An 18,917-nucleotide genomic window follows, 5' to 3' on the forward strand; every position below is an offset into this window, starting at 1 on the left:
TTGCACAGTTCTAGTCCCTGTAACACACATCCATAAGTATTTAATAATTGCTTATGGTAAAGTATAAGTTATTAGGTCAGCTATTTAGTACAAAATTTCCTCAAGGGGAAAAACGATCCCTAATGTGATATTTCATTTGTGCTGACCAGAGTCTCTAAAAACCAGCGAGGCTTCTAATTTGTGCAAACATCTGTAATGGCTAGCACGTGCTTTCTTTATTGCCTTTTGATTTTCAAAACATGCAGGTTTCCTTCAGCTCCTCTTGTTTCAATTTCCTTCCTACAAAATGTGCAACATATGGATCTTTAAAAGCACGACCTGTAATAAAGTTTGCAATTTAGAAAACTGCTAAAATTTTCATAAATGTACTAACAAGATCTCCAGGGTAAAACTTGAAAGCCTCGGAGAATAGGGGGATTGGGAAGTTTTGTGCTGAATTGGCACCGGCCTGTATCAGTCCTCCATTTGCAAATCTACATCTTCCGCTTGTCTGTGATTATTTCCACTTGTCCCGGTAACTGCTCCCTTAGTGCATTCCTCGAAGAGTTAAACAATCCGACTGCTGTACTGACTCCTTAAAACTAGATGTTTCACTTTGTATTACAACTTCTCTTACAGTAAGCACAAATGCACATCATTTCTGGAGAGAGAAGCAATGTGCAAATGGTAAGACACATTGACACAAAGCTGAAGACTTACAAGTGAACTGAAAAGCCCAAATTTGGATGCGTATTTAAATAAAATGTACCTAATTCAATAAGTCATCTTGTTTTATGTTTTAGATGGTTAGATTTGTTTGGGTAAATTAGGCCCAAGTTTATTTATAGTTCTACATTCACCACGTTTGGCTTCTCTTACTTAATTTTTTCCAGGTGAATCAAAACCAGTGCATAGTATTTTGGCAGGGGTAAGATGCTCCTGTTGCTGAATTCCCCATTCCCTCAGGCCAGTTTACATTTTAAATGCTCATGAAGTTAAGTCATGACTACCCCAGGTCTATAGGAGGTTATAGTTGGGAGACATGCAGAATCAGGAGTAAAATGAGAAGGAGGTTGAAATTAAATCATAATTAGGACTTCTGAAAATAATAGTAGAATGATTTAAAAAATGATATAAAGCTATTTACCACATATAGTAATGAAAGACTTCCATTTCAGCACAAGCATTCTTATCCCCATGTAGTGTGAACCCAGTCTTCCTACGTATCTAAAGCTAGCAGGGGACTCTGGACTCTGAGTTGGTCATCAGCAAAATATTCCACATCCTCAAGATACTCTCTGAACATCTTACTGCCCTACCCAAAACCAGATTACTCCCTGGGGGCATAATTTACCCTGCAATACTGTCAAGCTGTGACACAGTTTTTTTCCTCCCATACTCTTCTCACCACAGTCTAAAAGTGGGTAATATCCAAACTCATTGAATAATCACTATGCGTTAGGCATTTACATCAATTAAACTCACTTAATCCTTAAAACTATTCCATGAGATAACAAATATCATTCCTAATTAAGTGATGAGGAAAGTGGGATCCCAAGTACTTAAGTTACTTACCCAACCAAGGTCACCGCATCTGCTAAGTGGCAGAAGTTAATTTGATTCCAAATCCATAATATTAATCGCTGTGCTTTGATACCTCCCCAAGACAGTAGGTATCCTCACTGAGCTTCGGTGCATACCCTAGAACATTCACTTTCCCTTTTCCCTCAAAAAGCATAACTCTTTGAAGTCTAAACCAATAGGCAACATCCCTCACTTCCTCTCCTTGTTAAAGTCAGCTACCTCCTTGTCACCCTCCCTCATTCACTGCAGTACTAGATTATGATATTTCTCTTCACCAATCAACATTCACGTCATCATTCTGGGTGATTTCTATAACCATGTAAAAGATCAATTCCAATCCTACTCAGTGACTTACTCCTGATTCTGCAAGTCTCCCAACTATAACCGCCTATCTTCCCAGCAAGCTTGCTCTAGTCACCCATTGGAACAGCTCCTTGATCTGTCCGATAAACATCACTCATCCATTAACCTGGCCTTTCTGCTTTCTCACCCCCTGACTCTCTACTCAACCTTTAGCACTGGTCAGGAACCCACTACATTCCCCAGTCAATTACCCTTCCATTCTTCAGGACGATTGTTATCCCCTCTATTCAAATGTTCAACACCCACTCTTCATTCTCTCTCACATGATGCCTTTGCCTCGTATTTACTGGGGAAATAGAATCACTTTGAATAGATTTCTTCATCTTCCCACCACCACATACATGAACTGGCCTGCATTTATATTCATTTATTTCATTTTCTGACTGTTAAAAATATATTATGCATTCAACCTATTCTTGTCCAAGGCTAACTTCTTTGCTTATGCACAAGACCTTCCATCTCCTTTCAGCCATTCTAGCAAAGCCTGTGTGCTCCTTAAAGGAGTCTGCTCCACTGAACCTGCTCTGGCTAGGATCCAGTGACATTTATTTTTCCAGTCCTAATGCCAGCTTTTATCTTTCCAGTCCCATTGGGTCCAGCCCCAGTGGTCTGTCCTTATTTGATTTCACCTCTCTGTAGCATGGCACAGTGCTCCTGTTTTTTAATTTATCACTTTATTATTCTCTTCCCCCATCACCATTTATCCCCCATATCTTCTCCTACTTCCATCCACCCCTGCCCCATTCCAGCCACCAAACTCTTTGTCCATGTGGAAATGGAAAGAGCCATTATTCCTGATTTTTAACGCACTTCACTTTTCAGACACTCTGCTGATTTTCCTCATTCTTCAAACTTTCTCTGTCTCCTTTTATGGATTTTAATGTAAACAGGCACATTAGGAAGAAGGGAAGACTCAAAGTATTTTTAAAATCATATAAATATTACATAATCACTTTTTTATTATTATTTAGAAGACAGCTATTTTTAAAAGGCTGGGATAGGGTGTGAGATGGAGAGGGTCAATGAGGAGAAAAGAGGACATCCATAATACTTGCAGCAATAAAGATAAATTTAAAAAAAAAGAAAAAAAAAAGATAAGAGGCTGAAGCTAGAGATGAGCATTTTCGTTGAAATTTATACCAAAATGTCATATGCACTAAAATGGGAGAAAACGTCTCCATAACTGGTGATTAGTTTACACATCACCCATGACCTCAAGGTATATATAAATTTTCCCAGAGATCTCACTGAACTGTTGTCAGATATATAATATTCAGGCTTCAGAATGTGTACAGAAAAAATTAGAAACCATTTTCATGGAGGCTGCAGAAAAAAACAGAATGCCATCACTTTTTAGACAAGCATGGAAAATTATATCATTCCATGAACTTAAGCTTCCAAAAAAATTAAGTCAAAATCTGTTGGAAGCCTACAGCATCTGCATGTGCAGAGGGAATAGAAGAAATGTGAAAGAAATAGAGTACTTATCTAAAATATTTGAAAGAGTTAGTTTAAAACTGACTCCACCTTAGTAGAAAAGCACCTCCTCTGCTGCAAAGTTCATTTAAAATAATCTGCACTTATTTCTGAGATCCCTTATTGAAGATTCCTTTTAGGTACATGAGTAAAAACCCATGTTCTCAAGGCCATTTTAGTTTAAACAATTTTAGTTTAAGAAAGTGTTTGTTGTTGAGTTGGTGCATAACATTTAAAAATTAGATTTGATTTTGAAAGTTATAAACATAAAAGATCTTCTTTCTTCTCTCCTCATCTCCCTTGAACTTGTGTATTTCTTCTCGTGGGAGCTGGCCTCACACTGAGCAGCCCTGGTAGGGTGGAGTGAGGTTGTGTCAGCAGCTTTGCTGGCCGCCCACACACTGCTGCAGTGTGGCTGGGTATTAAATCCACGTTTAATAGCTCATTCCCAAGGCAGACGCCTGAGCCAAACCAGCAAAGGAGGAGCACATATTCATGCTGTAAATAGCTTTGGGCAGATTGCTCGAGTAAAGCATCAAGGTCAACACATCACTGCTGACTTTGTTTTCTGTGTTCTGGGAAAATTTCACTGTGATGCTAATTGCTTTTTAAATTACACAAAGAGTTGTCCAACCATTCAGATCAGAAATATGCCGACTCAGATTCTCTTGCATGAGCTGGTTCAAGGCCACGGTGCTTTCCATTTTTGCTTAGAACCTAAAAACGAGAGGCAAGTGCTGCATTCGGCTGCGATGACGGACGTGTTGTGTACACTACCCTGTCTGACTGATAGTGTATCTGCCTGGCAGCAGCATGACCGAGCGTTTAGTAAAATCCACTGGCCATAAAGCCATTACAGTGATTTTCATTAAAAACAAGATGTGCTTTCCAGGAGTCAGGTGTTGTCAAAGGCCTGTCATCATGGGACGCTCAGGCTGGACTCCTACAAGTTGGCAACGACCATCCCTCTCTAATAATCAGAACTCCCCTTTCTAGGGGCGAGCAGCCCAAGCAGCCTCCAGCCCCCCCTTGGCACCCCTCTTTATACCTAGACGTGAGTGAGGTCTACCGAGAAATTTGTATGTTTTGCAGATACTGGTCAGATCAAGATTCGTGCTTTGCATACATCTCACTCCTCTTCTCCCCCAGCCCCGACGAGCTTTATTGCGGTGCCTCTGAAGGCTCTTTCCTCTTACACTCTTTTTGGAATATTTTCCCCCTGATAGAATCACTTATTACTTCTGGCTTATACTAGGAAACCAATCCTATTTTAACTCTAATACCAAATTGTGTTTTACTTTTCTTTTATCCTTTGAGTCATTTCACTGGAGTTTGGAAGTGGACAAGATATAAGCCCATATGCCCATAACATTTGAGCTACAAATATGGTACATTTAATAGCTGTTTTTATTTATTTTGGTTTTACAAATGAATGATTTAGCTTTGTTCATTCCCAGGAAGTAAGACTAGTCACAGCTACCAAATACCTTGCATCTGTTAGCAATGAAACCGAAGGCTATCGTCACATTCCTACTATGAATATTAAAAGCTAAAGTATGAATCACCTCAAAAAATCCTAAAAATTATAAATATTTTATCATGGATGGGTTACAAAAACATATGATAGTCATAACAAGTCTGAATAACTTAGAAATATGTAAAATAAATCCCAAAGTTATTTACCTTCCCTGGTCCATTCATGATAAACAGTACAGTTCAACAGTTCAGTGAGTATCATTCAAGTTTTTTTTTCTGTATCTCATATCCATTTCTCACGGCATTTTAATTTTTTTAAATTGCATTCTCTTCTACCTATAACTAGGTGTAATGCAGTAAACTATAAAAATTGTGCTATTGTTTTATAGCATGCTGTCCACTCTAATATTCAAGGGTGTTTTATTATAGCAATAAATGTAAACATTCTTTATTATTTAGACTGTTGCATAGAGTTTCTGCATAAACCGTATTGCCTACTTATGGAATTTGGCTCATTTTCAATAGTTTGTTTTAAAATTTTCTGCAAGGAGCATCTTTTTTCACCTTTGTGAGAGTATCTTTGTCAGATGGAGTCATAGAGGTGAAACTGTTGGTCAATTGGCATGAAATTTGAGATTTTTATACAAATTGCTAAATTATTCTCCAAAAGAATGTACAAGTTACACTCCCATCAACAGTTGGTGCCCGTTTCTCCTCACAGCCATTTCCATTGGATGTCATCAACCTATTTGTTTTGCTTTTCGTATCACAATAGTGTTACGGTGTCACAAAAATTAAATAATCAATAACTCTTTAATCCCAGTGGTTTACTACAACCAAAATTCTATTTGTCTATCACCAAAATTCTCTCTTCTAACCTTGTAACTAAACCATGTGGAACCAATGTTCCCAAAGGTTGCTGCAGAAGAAGAGAGATTATTTTTCAGCATCTAGACCCCATAGTGACACTAGTACTTCCTCTTGCCACCCACTGGCCCTCATCACCAGCCCCTTCTAATTGTAAAGGGGTTGGAAGATGTAATTCTTTCATATGCCAAGGGGGGGGGCAGTGGTCCTGGGTGAGTGGAAGTCACTGCCTTACTGTTACTAATGTAATGTGTGAAAATGGTGTCTCCTTGTGGTTGTAGTTGTCTTTCTCTCTTGTGATCTTTCTACTGTGTGGTGGTTGTTTTTTTAAATTAAGCACTTTTTAATTTTTATCATTGATTTAGAGGAGTCCATCATGCACTATGTATAACTTTTATTAGTATATGTTACAAATATTTTCTATTAGGCTTTCTGATCTTAATTATAATTTCAATATTTTTGGAGAATGACCCTCCCTGTAAAAATTATTAGTTAAATCAGTGACCCACCATCCTGTTTGAGTCTTTTATTTACACTAACCAAATCTCTTTCAAGCTAAAAAGAAAGACATACACATTTAAATGTACCTATGCCAGGTGTAAAAGTGGAGATAGTGATACTGCATCACCTAAGCATAGCTTCTGGGTTATTTTTTAAACCTTCCCACGAGTATCATTTTTTATACAAAGCTTAAAGTCAGCAGAGTTCCACCAATACTTTAAAAACATACACAAGTAATACAAATGCATATTTGGGGGAACATGTCCAAATTTGGCAAATGAGCCAAGGAAGTGAGTAAACAATGATTTAAATCAATACATTAGACTCAGAGTCCAGGAAATAAATCCATGAACCATGTGCAAAATGGCACTATTGAGCGGACCTCGTGAACTCACTTCAAAGTGAGGGCTCTGTTGGCTGCCCTGGTTTTACGCTCCCTGCGAAGAGGAAGCAGGAAGAGTTTCCACAGTCTAATTTTCATTGGCTTGAGTGACCTCTAAACACAAAATGTACAAACTATCGACTTTCTCTACATGATCTTAATTTTTCCCCCACCCATCAGAAACATCTTCCTGTAAAGCAAGAAATCATGGTGCCCTTTCAGATGAGCATTTCTGGTCCTTTGAAGGCAAGAATGGCTATTAGAGGAGAAGGTTCTGAAGGGAGGTTTCCTACCGCAGATCCCGCAGCAGATGCCCCGCAGCGATTCCTCCCCCAGGCGCTGTGCGGGGGGCCCACTCCCCTGGGAAACCTGGAGCACATCCTGTGGGAGCCGCAGTGATGACCAGCACAGTAGGACAGTGGGCGCCCTCTGCGCCACTGTCACCATGGCTGTGTTACCATCACTTCTGCTGTGAAACGCGTTTCTCCAGACTCTAAATCACATTAGCCATAAGCCATGCTCCAGGCTGGAATCTGGAATACAGAGCCCTGCCTGGGAGTGATGCTTTTAAGCCAAGTATCAAAAGAATTGAGATTACACAGCTGTAACCTCAGTTAGAAATCCGGCAGCTTTAGGATTAACATATGCTTTAATTCTGGAAGCAGTTTCTATTTTAAACCATCTTTTGCAAAGCATTAACCTGGGGCATAGAATTTACAATCTCTGCCTTGTTTTAACTCTATCATGTTGCCTGATGCCAAATATTTCCTGACATGAGGATGAAAACTTAAATATAAAAGAGTGAATCGAAAAATTACTGAGATGACAATGTGCATACTAAAATGTAATTTAAAATAGAAGGTTCTCACAAATTCAGGTTCTTTTTTTCAGTAACATTAAGAATTAATAGTTTTGAAGATTATATTTTTCCGGGTCGGTATCAGTGTCTCAAGAATAACCCAGGTGGCCTGGCAGTCTCTCGGGACATATGTACGGTCCCAAAGGAGAATAGGAAGCTCTCTGACACGTGCCCTGTCGTCCGCGGGCTGCCACACCATCACACAGCTGTGGCGAATAACCGGCTGGCATTACTTGTTTACATTAGACTCCACCAGGGTCACAAATTCTATTTACTTCAGGGGTCACAAAGGGGCATAAATAAGTAAGCAGGGCCAGATGAGCTACACCGGGGGGGTGCATAGGTGTAAGAGGAATTATCCCAAAGTATCTCTGTGCTGCCTAAGGGACATTCACACTAAAAAAGTAGTAGAGTTCTAGCTGAGAATAATAAAATATACATAAGTGTTCCTGAATTATATCTGTTAAAATGTGCACTTCTCGAAGATGAGGCTAAGCAGTAACGTCTTTGTCTCCTTAGGATCTAGTGTAGAATCGAATATTGAGTTTTGTGATGACTGTTTAATTGAATTGAAAGATTGCTCTTGAAAGAACTGTGATTTAAGAGGACATTTAAGCTCCCATTTTGTCCCCTCCCAACCCCTCAGAGGCCAGAGAGGGAGAATGGGGAGGTTTGGGGTGTGTGTGTGAGACCGCGCAGAGCGGGATGTGGGGGGAGAAGGAAACGCAGAGCGTGAGGAAGGCCGGGCGCCTCCCTCCAACCCGCGGCATCTCTGGGATCTCCCCCCCCCCCCCCCCGCTAATGCAGGAACTTTAATAAATGGCCTCGGGCTACAGGAATGTGGGAAGTCCTACCCAGGTTTCTAAAACCACTGCATGGAGATGAACGACAAGAACTGCGTCCAGGAGACACGTTCCGGGAACCCGGCTGTGCTGCAGGCAGAACGGATTGCAGAGGGACTTGGTCCTGTCTCCCTCTTCCAGACACAGTGGCTGAGAGCCCAAAGCCATGCTCTCCTCACAGGACACAGGGCATCTTGATGGCAGGGGCAGAGCTGGAATTCCAGCACTTTGATTCCTAATCGCATCCTGGTTTCTTCTATCACATCACATAGTCCCCTTGTCAAAGCAAATCGATCACAGTAGGCTATTCCGTTTCCATGGACCAGGTAGACGGGAATGAAAATAGGCTGCAAAAAAAGGAAAGGCCGCTCCCCCGAGCTCGCTGGACAGAAGAGGTAGAGGAAGGAGGGGGGAAGAGCGCCTCCTGTGCCCTTGTGGGGCGTCAAGCAAACCTCCAATGGGCCAGGGCACAGCAAGCCTATAATAAATGGTCTTCTATTAAAAATAATAACTTTAACAATTCAAATTAAAAACTGTAATTGCCGTAAGTGATCTACCTTCTTTATCAAAATTCCAAATCAAGCTATAATTCATTCAAAGTAGCATTTTCAGTACTTCACTAGGTTCTGCCCTGTAGAAGCATTAGAAGTAGGAAAGAAAGAACCAAATTCTCTGCATTTCCACTAACGTGTAGTTTATTTCAAAGAACTTTTATTTGAATAAATGCTGATAACTTCTTTTTCTCATTTTCAAAAATTTTCTATAAGCTTTTTACACTCTGTGCTTTCTTTCTTGTCTTTGACAGTGATATGTATTGAATGTTAGGTCTTCACCTAATATTCAGTTTATCCTTAAGTCCTTCTCATGTATGTATGTCCCCTACAAAGTATTTTTATTTAACTGACGTCCTGCTCATACCAAAACTGGCCACAAGCAATCACATTCGACACTAGAGCTGTTCAGAGAAACAGGAAAGGAGCCCAGCAAACCACCCACCCTAACTCAAAGTAGTTCTTAAATTGAATCATAATATAAGCAAACAATTTGTTTTATATTTCAGTGAGGATTTTGGTGAGTATAAGGGATGTAACCAAGTCAAATCTCAAGCAAATACAATTCCATGTTTCCTTTTCAATAAAGGTCAGGTCTTAAAACTAGTTTTGTGTATAACAGATGTTATAACTTAGGCTTTTATGGGTTGAAAGAATCCTTCTATTAGTAAATGATTGTTAGCATGTCAAGAAAGCCAGTGGATAGCTGTAAATCTAATTTGTGTCTCATCACTTTTCCCAGGGATGATCTGGTGGCCTCAAGCCCTCAGGCACTATGGTAGCACCAGAACGAAATGGGAGGAGGCAGCAAACCCAAGAAGGAGATAGGGCAAATAATGTGAATATTGCCTCCAGTAACCAATAACTCTAACATAATGTAAGATTTTCCCGATCTTATTTAACTTTAAAGAGCTTGAGAACGTCTCATTTCTTCTAAGTAATAGGAACAGATGGGCACAGATGATGCAGATCTAAAGTATTTCATGCAGTAGTGTCCTTGTTCCCACATTGTTTGCATAGCCTTCTACTATTTGTTCAAATATTTTACAAAATGTCCAAAAACAATGCACCACCAGATATTAAGAGCTGCTTCAGGGAAAGGCCATTCATTCTGTCTGCTTCTGATCTTACGGGTGATGTTAATATCATGAAGCCCGGAGGGCCCGTTTCCTGTGTTCTTCAGAACAAACAAACGCTCCATTGTTATGCCACTGAGCGTATGCTGGGATAGCTTTGTGATTTTTTCTCTATTTTAATTCAAGCCTGCAAAGTCAACAACCAATAATGTTTAAATAAACATCCTTATTTTCCTTATAAAGAAGTACAGTGTACTTCAAATTTGGTTGTTCAAATCAAGTGTAACATTTTATCAATTCTTAGAAATTAATCTCTGTGACTTTTAATATTTTCTCCAAAAACATTTATCAATCTTTAAATTATTTTTTTACTTTCATCCATTTTGATGAGAAAATAGTACAGAGTGTTCTTACAAACTAAAATGATGTTCACTCCCTTTTCCCTAGAATGTAAGCTCTGAGATTCCACTGATGAGGGCATCCAGGATCCCTGATGTGACACTCAAAAATCTCTATTTCTTAGAGGAGATTCTGCCCTCAAACACAAGTTCCAACAAAAGAATTTCAGTGAGATATATTCTTAATGTGGAGAAGGTGGTATTTTATTTACTCCTTGAGCTTCTAATTGCCAATTATCACCCAAAATCCCCAAATAAAATATAAATTTCTTACTTGTGCATTAGTTTTGTTTTGTTTGGATCAGCTATGTAAAACTACGTCTCTATCTCCTAGGGAAGAAATATATACCAAACTCATTTTAAAAAATACATGCTGTATAATACTGAACTGTGTTTGTAGTAATTTTTTACATAGACTTATGAGCTGCTAACAGATGGGAGTAATATGTGAAATATTTTACTTTGGCTGTTTCACACATGAATACAGTAGCAAAGGTCTATGTAAAATGCATCATGCTTTGTGAAGCAGCAACCTCAAAATAGTTTTTAAAAATTTGAACCCTGAACAGTATTAATGTTAACATGCACCTTTTAAAAACTATGTGTAGCTCTGTTCCAATTTAATATTCTCAAGCGGAGTTAGAGAGAATACCCAGTCTGGCCCTGCCTGCCATCCCTGTCTGAGAAACCTTCCAGCCCACACAATTCCCAGTTTTCCTTAATGTCATTCTTTACTACCTTCTTCTGAATTATAGCCCAGTATCTAACCTCAGCACTTTGGATCATAATGGTTTCATCCTTTTAAAATTCCTCTCTTCTACTTAGAAACGTATTCAGTTTCTTTTTATGATTTAAACACTTGCTCAAACTCCATGTCCACCCAAGTCTGAAAAAAAAAAGTTATTTTCGCTTCATTTTTATCTCATTTATTTTCCATGTACCAGATAGAGACAGCAATCCTATACTACCTGTGTTTATTTCCCCTTTGTTGTATATAATCAGTTCTCTCTTTTTTATTTTTAATCTATTTATCCCATTTCATAAGCTCCCTGAGCAGAATCTTGTGTCTTTAATGTCTTTCAGTCCTCTGTACCATGTTGCAGAGAGACTTGAAGATGTTAATTTAAGATTAAATATCTCTTGCTTTGGTTTGAATGACAGCATATTTCTACTGAAATTTTGAGCCTGGCATTTTTCCTCTGAAAATACTATTACAAAGCCATTACTTTGGCCAAAATGTTAACAAATATGATATTTTCTGATAATACATCATTGCTCCTGTGAGGCTGGCCAAATAATATGTCAGGTTCACACAATAATAATTTGTTTGACGTATTATGTCTTACCTATGCCTTACTGTAGGGAAGTCATTTTGGGAGATGGAACTTGGGTGCACACATCCAAATGGGTTAAGTAAGAATAGAGCTATAATATTAGAACTCACACATTGGCAGCCACACAGTTAAAAGAAAAAGTCTCTAAAGAAACTAATTTTTGCCAGACTCTACTATGATTATAGCAAATGTTCTTAAAGATTGATAGTAACAAACATTAGTAGCCAAGATCTATCTGGGGAAGATAGTACAATGTGCCACAGCCAGATTTTAAGAGCTTCAAAGTGTTCTTAATGGGCAAGGACAAGCAAGTACACAACTCACCTACACGACAGTTTTGAGATGGCATCAACCGTACAGAAAATCTTTTGTTCTACTGTCTATATAGTGGCAAATATGTTTTATATTTATATATAAATAACTAAGATATTAAGTCAAATAAATGTTTTAGTTATTAATAATGTCAATACTTAACATTTATTAAAATTTTAGTATGTTCCAAATACTTTGCTTCTTATGTCACACAAATTTTCTCATTTTATTCTTCCTAAATTCTGAAAAAAATAAGTTGCAACCTTTAGTTCCATTCTATAAATAATCAAGCTGAGACCTAATTAGTGGGACTGGATTACATTGCAGGCTGTCTGACTCTAAAACACTTGTACCCACTCATTAAGCTCTATGCAAGATGCACAGTGTTTTCTTCATTGAGTGAAAATCCTTAGCAATTGTCACTCTTTCCTGATCTGGAACAGAAATAGAGAAATGTGATGTTGAGCTTTCTTACTTAAAGTCTAAGGAACTCACTTTTTAATAAAAGAAAGAAAGATGTTGAAATCTATTCAAGTTTAATTTTATAAGTAACAGTTGTAACAATAACAATCATTACATTTGATTGGACTTCTCTTGTTTATATGACAGATCTTATAAACTTCAGATCCAACAAGAGAAAGTTTAGAGCTAAATTTCTTCCAAAATCAAAATAATACATTGGTCTTACATTTGCGAAATCATAATTCTCCTTGTCTTGGTCTCCTATTTCTCTTTACATGTAGAATAGGCCAAGAAGCTTACATTTGGGAAAAGTGGTCCAATGTCAAAGAAGTGTTCTTACCACAATATTAATATCAGGCAGAACTGTGTAAGCAGAGCTCTCCTACCTTCTATGGATCTTAAGTGAGTGGGAAAGGAAATGTGCGCGCAGAATTGAGACAGATCCCAGGAAACTGATTGTGCAAACAGGGCCTTGATAATAGGCCCTGAAAATTGGCAGAATGTTCAGAAGACTTCAAGTGAGTAATAAATTTATTTATCAGATACATAATTGTGACACGCATACCCAAACATTAGAGAAGAAAGTGAGAAGCTGATGCTTAGAGAATTGACAACCCTTTATGCTTTAATATTAAAAGTAAATACTCAAATAGAATGATCTCATTTGAAAATATTTTGAAATGAGTGAAATATTATACACTGTAATACCTTAATATTTAGCTGAGTGGAAAGAACTTTAAATTGGAGCTGTGAGGCCCTGGCTGGTGAGTCTCAGTGGTTAGAGCATTGGCCCGGGCACTGAAAGGTCATGGGTTCGATTCCCAGCCAAGGGCATGTAGGTTTGATCCCTGGCCCCGGTCTGGGCGGGAGGCAACCAATCGATGTGTCTCTCTCTCTTTCTCTCTCTCTCCACTTCCCTCTTTCCCTTCCACTCTCTCTGAAAATCAATGGAAAAAAATCCTTGGTGAGGGTTAACAAAACAAAAAAAACACAAAAATTGTAGCTGTGGGGCCTTAGAAACATGGACTGGCTTTTCGTTTCTCTACAATGAAATGGCCAAACTGAATTATCTGTGAAGTGTTAAACCTCTAAAATGACATAATTCTAAGAAGAAGCACTAATGCACTTGTGAAAAATGGTTTCTGATATAAACACATTTGCAGAAAAAAGCTTTATCTTATAAATTCTAAGAGGAGACAGAAATAATAGAGAAATAAAGCAATGAATGGGGGAAATAGTTATTTGAATATGAGGAACATAGTAAATAGAAATAACCAAAATGAAAGCTGACTTCTTGAAGGTTAGTAATAAACCTTCTCGCCAGTTTTGTAATGCTCATAATAAGAAAAAATATACAACATAATAGTGAAGTAACTAAAATATTATTCATTCAACAAATATTTATCAAACACCTACTTTATCCCAAAGTACCTAGGCCGTTGTTATAGGTACTGTGAATAAAGCAGTGAAAAGATAAAAACCCATGGCCTCATGAATCTCAAATTCTAACTTTATACAAACACATACATGCAGGGTACAATATGACTAAGTTTCAGAAAGATACTGCATCCAAGAAAGACAATCCAACAACACTGCAAAAAATAAACGACACTGATCTGTACTTTCAGATCTCCCATAAACCTTCAAAAAAACCCCTTTCTCCTTTCCAGTCCCCTCAAACATCAACACTCTTCTAATCTCTCAGTTTATAAACCTTTCACTCTTGGTTCTATGTCCCAACTTATTCCATTTCCCAACAGGTGAATTTTTTCTTTCTCTCCCTATCAACCCTTTCTTCTAGCTCTTCTTTTAAAATAAGGAATGTACTGTTTTCATAAAAGTTATACATTATCACATATTTTTCATTCTCAAGCTTCTTATTTTGATTCATCTATTGCTTGCCTGAAGTTTTTAAAAGAATATTTACTAAGGAATACATTTCCTGAGTTGTTTTATATTTCAGACTGTTCCTTTATATTTGAGTAATAAGTTAACGGACTTTAATATTTAATAATTACCCACCTTTTCTCAGGAATTTATATTTATTTATTCAAGAAGTGCTCATTGAGCACATACTATGTGCCATAAACAGCTGCAGTTGCTGTGGGCATAGGAGTGAGTGAGACCTGGTCCCCGCTCCGTGGATCTTTACCTAGATCACCTATACAGACGCATCTGCATTTCCTTTTGCATTAATGGTTCTTGTGAAGATGTTTGAGGCAGAATTGATTTTCCATTTTTTAAGTTTCTTGCTTTATTCAGATAGAATGCCTGGATAGTGATATTTTCATTCCTGTGATATTTCCTAGCTGTCCTGAGATAAGATTCAGTGTGTGCCCTTCCAACCTGCAGGCTCGATCATTTCTTCATTTCAGGGAGAGTCGTCTGTGCCGTATCGTCTAGTATTGTCCCTTCTGCGTGGGTCATCTGTTTCAGAGACACTTGTTCGTGTCGGACTATCTCGTTCGTCTGTCTTATTATGGTCTCTTTATGCTTTGATGCTTTTCCTCTCTGTCTTTACTGTGATTGTCTCAACGTTTCCTTCTATTTCAGGAATTTAATGTTCAGCTGGGCCTATTCTCCTCATTGAAGTTTCATGTGTTCTCCAGAATACTATTTTGGTAGTATGGTGTTTTGCCGGATAATTTCTTGTTATATTGCTCATGCTTAGCTTGAGCGGCTCTGTCCAGAATCTCTAATTATTCTTATAGAGTGCGCCAGGATTTTAAATGTGGCGTGACTCCATTTCCAGATTATCAGAGAATGGTTGGTGTTCTCTGGGTGCAGCAGTTTGAGGGCCATCACATTAAATTCACTGGGAGAAAACACAGGGAGCAGAGCTGGCGCTCTTTGATTGTCCAAAGCTACCATATCTATATGAAAAGACAGCTCTTCCTCTATATAGAAAGTCCGCCTACTATTACATATATACTTTTCGCCTGTCTTTACAAAACTAACATTTATAGCAACAAACAGAAGAGGAATAAGTGTAAACCTCAAGCCTGCCTCTTTCCAAATCTGGAGACATTATAGAAAATTCCATATCAAGTCATCACAACTGCCTGGGCAAGAGCAGAAATGAGGTGAGAAAACATTCCAATTTTTGGTAACTTTCTCCACCCCTAAATACCATAGGTCACGGATTAATACCTTTATCCAGGTGGGGACCCTGAATCATAAAAATAGAAAAGCCTAAGCTCAAAAAATGAGTTAGAGATAACCTTAGGCTTACCTACAAGCTATTCCAACTTGCTAAATTGTGCCTCTGTGGATGTATATGGTAAGTTCATTGAAGATGAGACTTCATTCTGAGCTGAAAGTCAGGGTATCTGAAGTCAACAATAACAGCTAAGCTCAAAAGAGATGGAATCAGATGCCCCTCAAGTTTTACATGGCCTTTGCAGGAATGTCACTGGGGAGCTGGCCAAGTGTGCCCCATGTACTTGGAGTTACATAGAAGCAGTGAACTAGAGAGTGCCTTAGGAATCTAGAAACAGCTAGACAATGTGAGACACCAGGAAGACCAGCTTATTGGCAAGTGGCCACTGGAGCTGTCACAACAGACAAGCTCCTGAGAGCAGCTGCATAATCCAACAGATGTTGGAGCTGAGGGAAAAGCCAACAGCCAAAATTTGAAACAGTTGTTAAAAGATGGCCCCCCCGTCCTCTCTCTGTCTCTCTCTCTCTCTCTCTCTCTGTCTCTCTGTCTTTGTCTCTGTCTCTCTCTCTCTCACACACACACACACACACACACACACACACACACACACACACACACACACACACACACTATCCCAGCTAGGAGCTCTCAAAGATGTTAGACATCAGAATCGCCTGACTGAACATCAGGGGAGAGAGTAAAAATTATTGTTTTTCACAAAATACCCCTTGCTCTGGAGAGAAAATGTTTTCTCCAGGAAATTTAATTGATTTCAAAGCTTTGTAAGTCCAGGGATGGTGTCAAGCCAATTACGGAGATTTTGGTTTTGAACTCATCCATCATATCTGAACTTGGACTCTTTAAAATAAGAGTCTAATTAAATAAATCTGCAGGCTGTATTGGAGTCTCTCTGTGTCAACTGGAGATGGACTTTGGAAGGTAACGCAGGTCAGTCTCCTCAGTTTTCAAGTCTGCCTCCTGTCCATCTGGAATTTGAATCCCATGGGTACTTCTGTCATCCACGGGAACAGAGGAGCTGCCTTCAGGCCCCGGGCCCGGGTTCCAGCTAAATGGGCTGCGAGCAGCACTTGCCCGAGGCTGACTTGAGGGCGCTGATATGGCACCGGCACCGTCTAAGGACACGTGAAATCTTTACTCGTCAAGTTCCTCCCAACTCTATCCCTGTGTTAAGCCAAATGTCAGGTTTTAGAAAGAAAAGGGTCTGGATCACATTATCTTAATTCCCTGTGGAAAGAATTTTAGCGAGCTAAGGTTTCAATGTTATATTCCCCATTTTGCTCAGTCATAATTTAAGAAACTCCAATATGAAAACTATGCTCTTCCATGTTATAAGGCTGTATTAAGAACTCAAGATAACATCAATCAAAATATTCACTACCCATTTTCCTAGAATTTGAGGAAAAGAAAATATTTTTTCCTCTCTACGTCGGGTTCTGTAATATTGTGGAAGGTCCCATGCAGGCGCCTGAGAGGCCACGTTCAAACTCCAGGCCTTTCGCTTACTGGCTGTGTGATGTTAAACAGATTGCCCCCCAGGTGAAATCAGGATCATCCTAGCATGGGCTTCATAGGATAAGAGTTTAAAAAGTTGAAGTATGTAGAGAGCTTAACTGCCCGGCAGCTAGCGAGTTATTACAACAGGGCAGGGAAGCCTGGCAAGAGCTCACACCAGGCGAGCGGCAGTAGAGCCAGAGAATTAGGAGGCCCGTCGACAAGATCGGCGCTGAGTCGAATACGGAATGTAGAGTGGAAGAAAGATCTCCGACAGTACATCTGATTTGGGGGTTATACAGCTGGCGGAGAAAGTATGTCACTCATGAAAACAAAGAACACGGAATCTTCAACTTTGTAGCCGTTCTTGCCAAAAGGCTAATAGTCTTTTCACATATTCTTAGCTCGTGGGCTGTACACGAAGAGGCAGGAGCTGCATCTGGTTCACAGCATGTAGTTTGCCAACCCTTAATTTATTGGGTGGTTTATATCTTATTGAATTTTAGGATTTCTTTATGTAATCTGGATTCAAATCTTTCATCAGGTATATAGATTGCAAATGCTTTATATCTTAATGTCTCTCTTACTGAGACTTTAGTATTCTCACCTATCATCATGTATTAGATGTTTTTAATGACTTTGACAATTTTATATATTTTGAGGGTCTGTTTTTAAATTCATCCAAGTTTTTAAAATTTAAGTTTTAAAAATATTAATGTATTATTCATTTATCATTGTGGAGTCACTACCATATGACCTTTTATGCCTCAAGATTTATTTTATTTAATATTCCCATAGAAACGCCAGCTATTGTTAGTGCAGAAGTATCAGATTTGGCGTTTTCCCTTCCACCTTTCCTGGCCCTATGTTTCACAAGCATCCTTTCTAAAAGCTTATAAATAAACTTGTAATCCTATCTGAGTATGTCTTTCCTTAAATTAGAAATTGTAGTGTGAATTTTTATTGAGATTTATATCTATTTTGATTACCAGTATATTTATTTCCTCCCTCATAAAATAGAGACAATAAAATATAACTCACAGTTATTGTGAGGATTAAATGAGTTAATATGTCAGATATAAACAAAAAATCCCTGACAGATATTAAATTTTAAATGCCTGTGAGCCACCGATTCCGATACTCTCCCTTAAAAATATTATGAGGGAATCATGATTGAAAATTATTGTTTTTAACTTAGTTTCTATAGTTACTCTTGTAAAAAATTCCTAATAGAGCTTTTGATGAATATGAAGTTTGTTAGTCCTTAAATTTGTTGGAGATTTAAATATTATAACTAATATAATTGTCCTATAATGTTATTGAATAGGAGCACCATTGGATCTGTCTTTTAAAATGTAATTTGCAGAATACACTGATGCATTGAGCACATGTTAAAACTATTATATATCCTTAGTTGCTATTTTTATTTCAGAGGCAAGTATGCTCTAAAAGTTTGATAATTGAGCAAAAAGAAAATGCTGTATAACTAATTCTCCAGTTACACTAAAAATATAGGTAGACAGAGCAGAGTAAGGGCAGTGGGATTGGTGAAGCTATTAGCTTGTATTCATACAGAAATAACACATAACAACACAAGTAATTTCATTATTTACTCAACACCTTTGCCCTGGCAACAAAGACTCCGCTGCCAGGACCTGCTATCTACACATTTTAAGCTGTACATTAGCCTCTTAGGTCTTCTATTCTCATAAGGTTTAACCCAAATATATTTCCGCTTCCAAGTCTTCTAAAATTAGAAGCTGATATCTATTGCATTAACTGT

The sequence above is a fragment of the Miniopterus natalensis genome, chromosome 4, assembly GCF_054644295.1.
Source record: "Miniopterus natalensis isolate mMinNat1 chromosome 4, mMinNat1.hap1, whole genome shotgun sequence".
NCBI lineage: Eukaryota > Metazoa > Chordata > Mammalia > Chiroptera > Miniopteridae > Miniopterus > Miniopterus natalensis.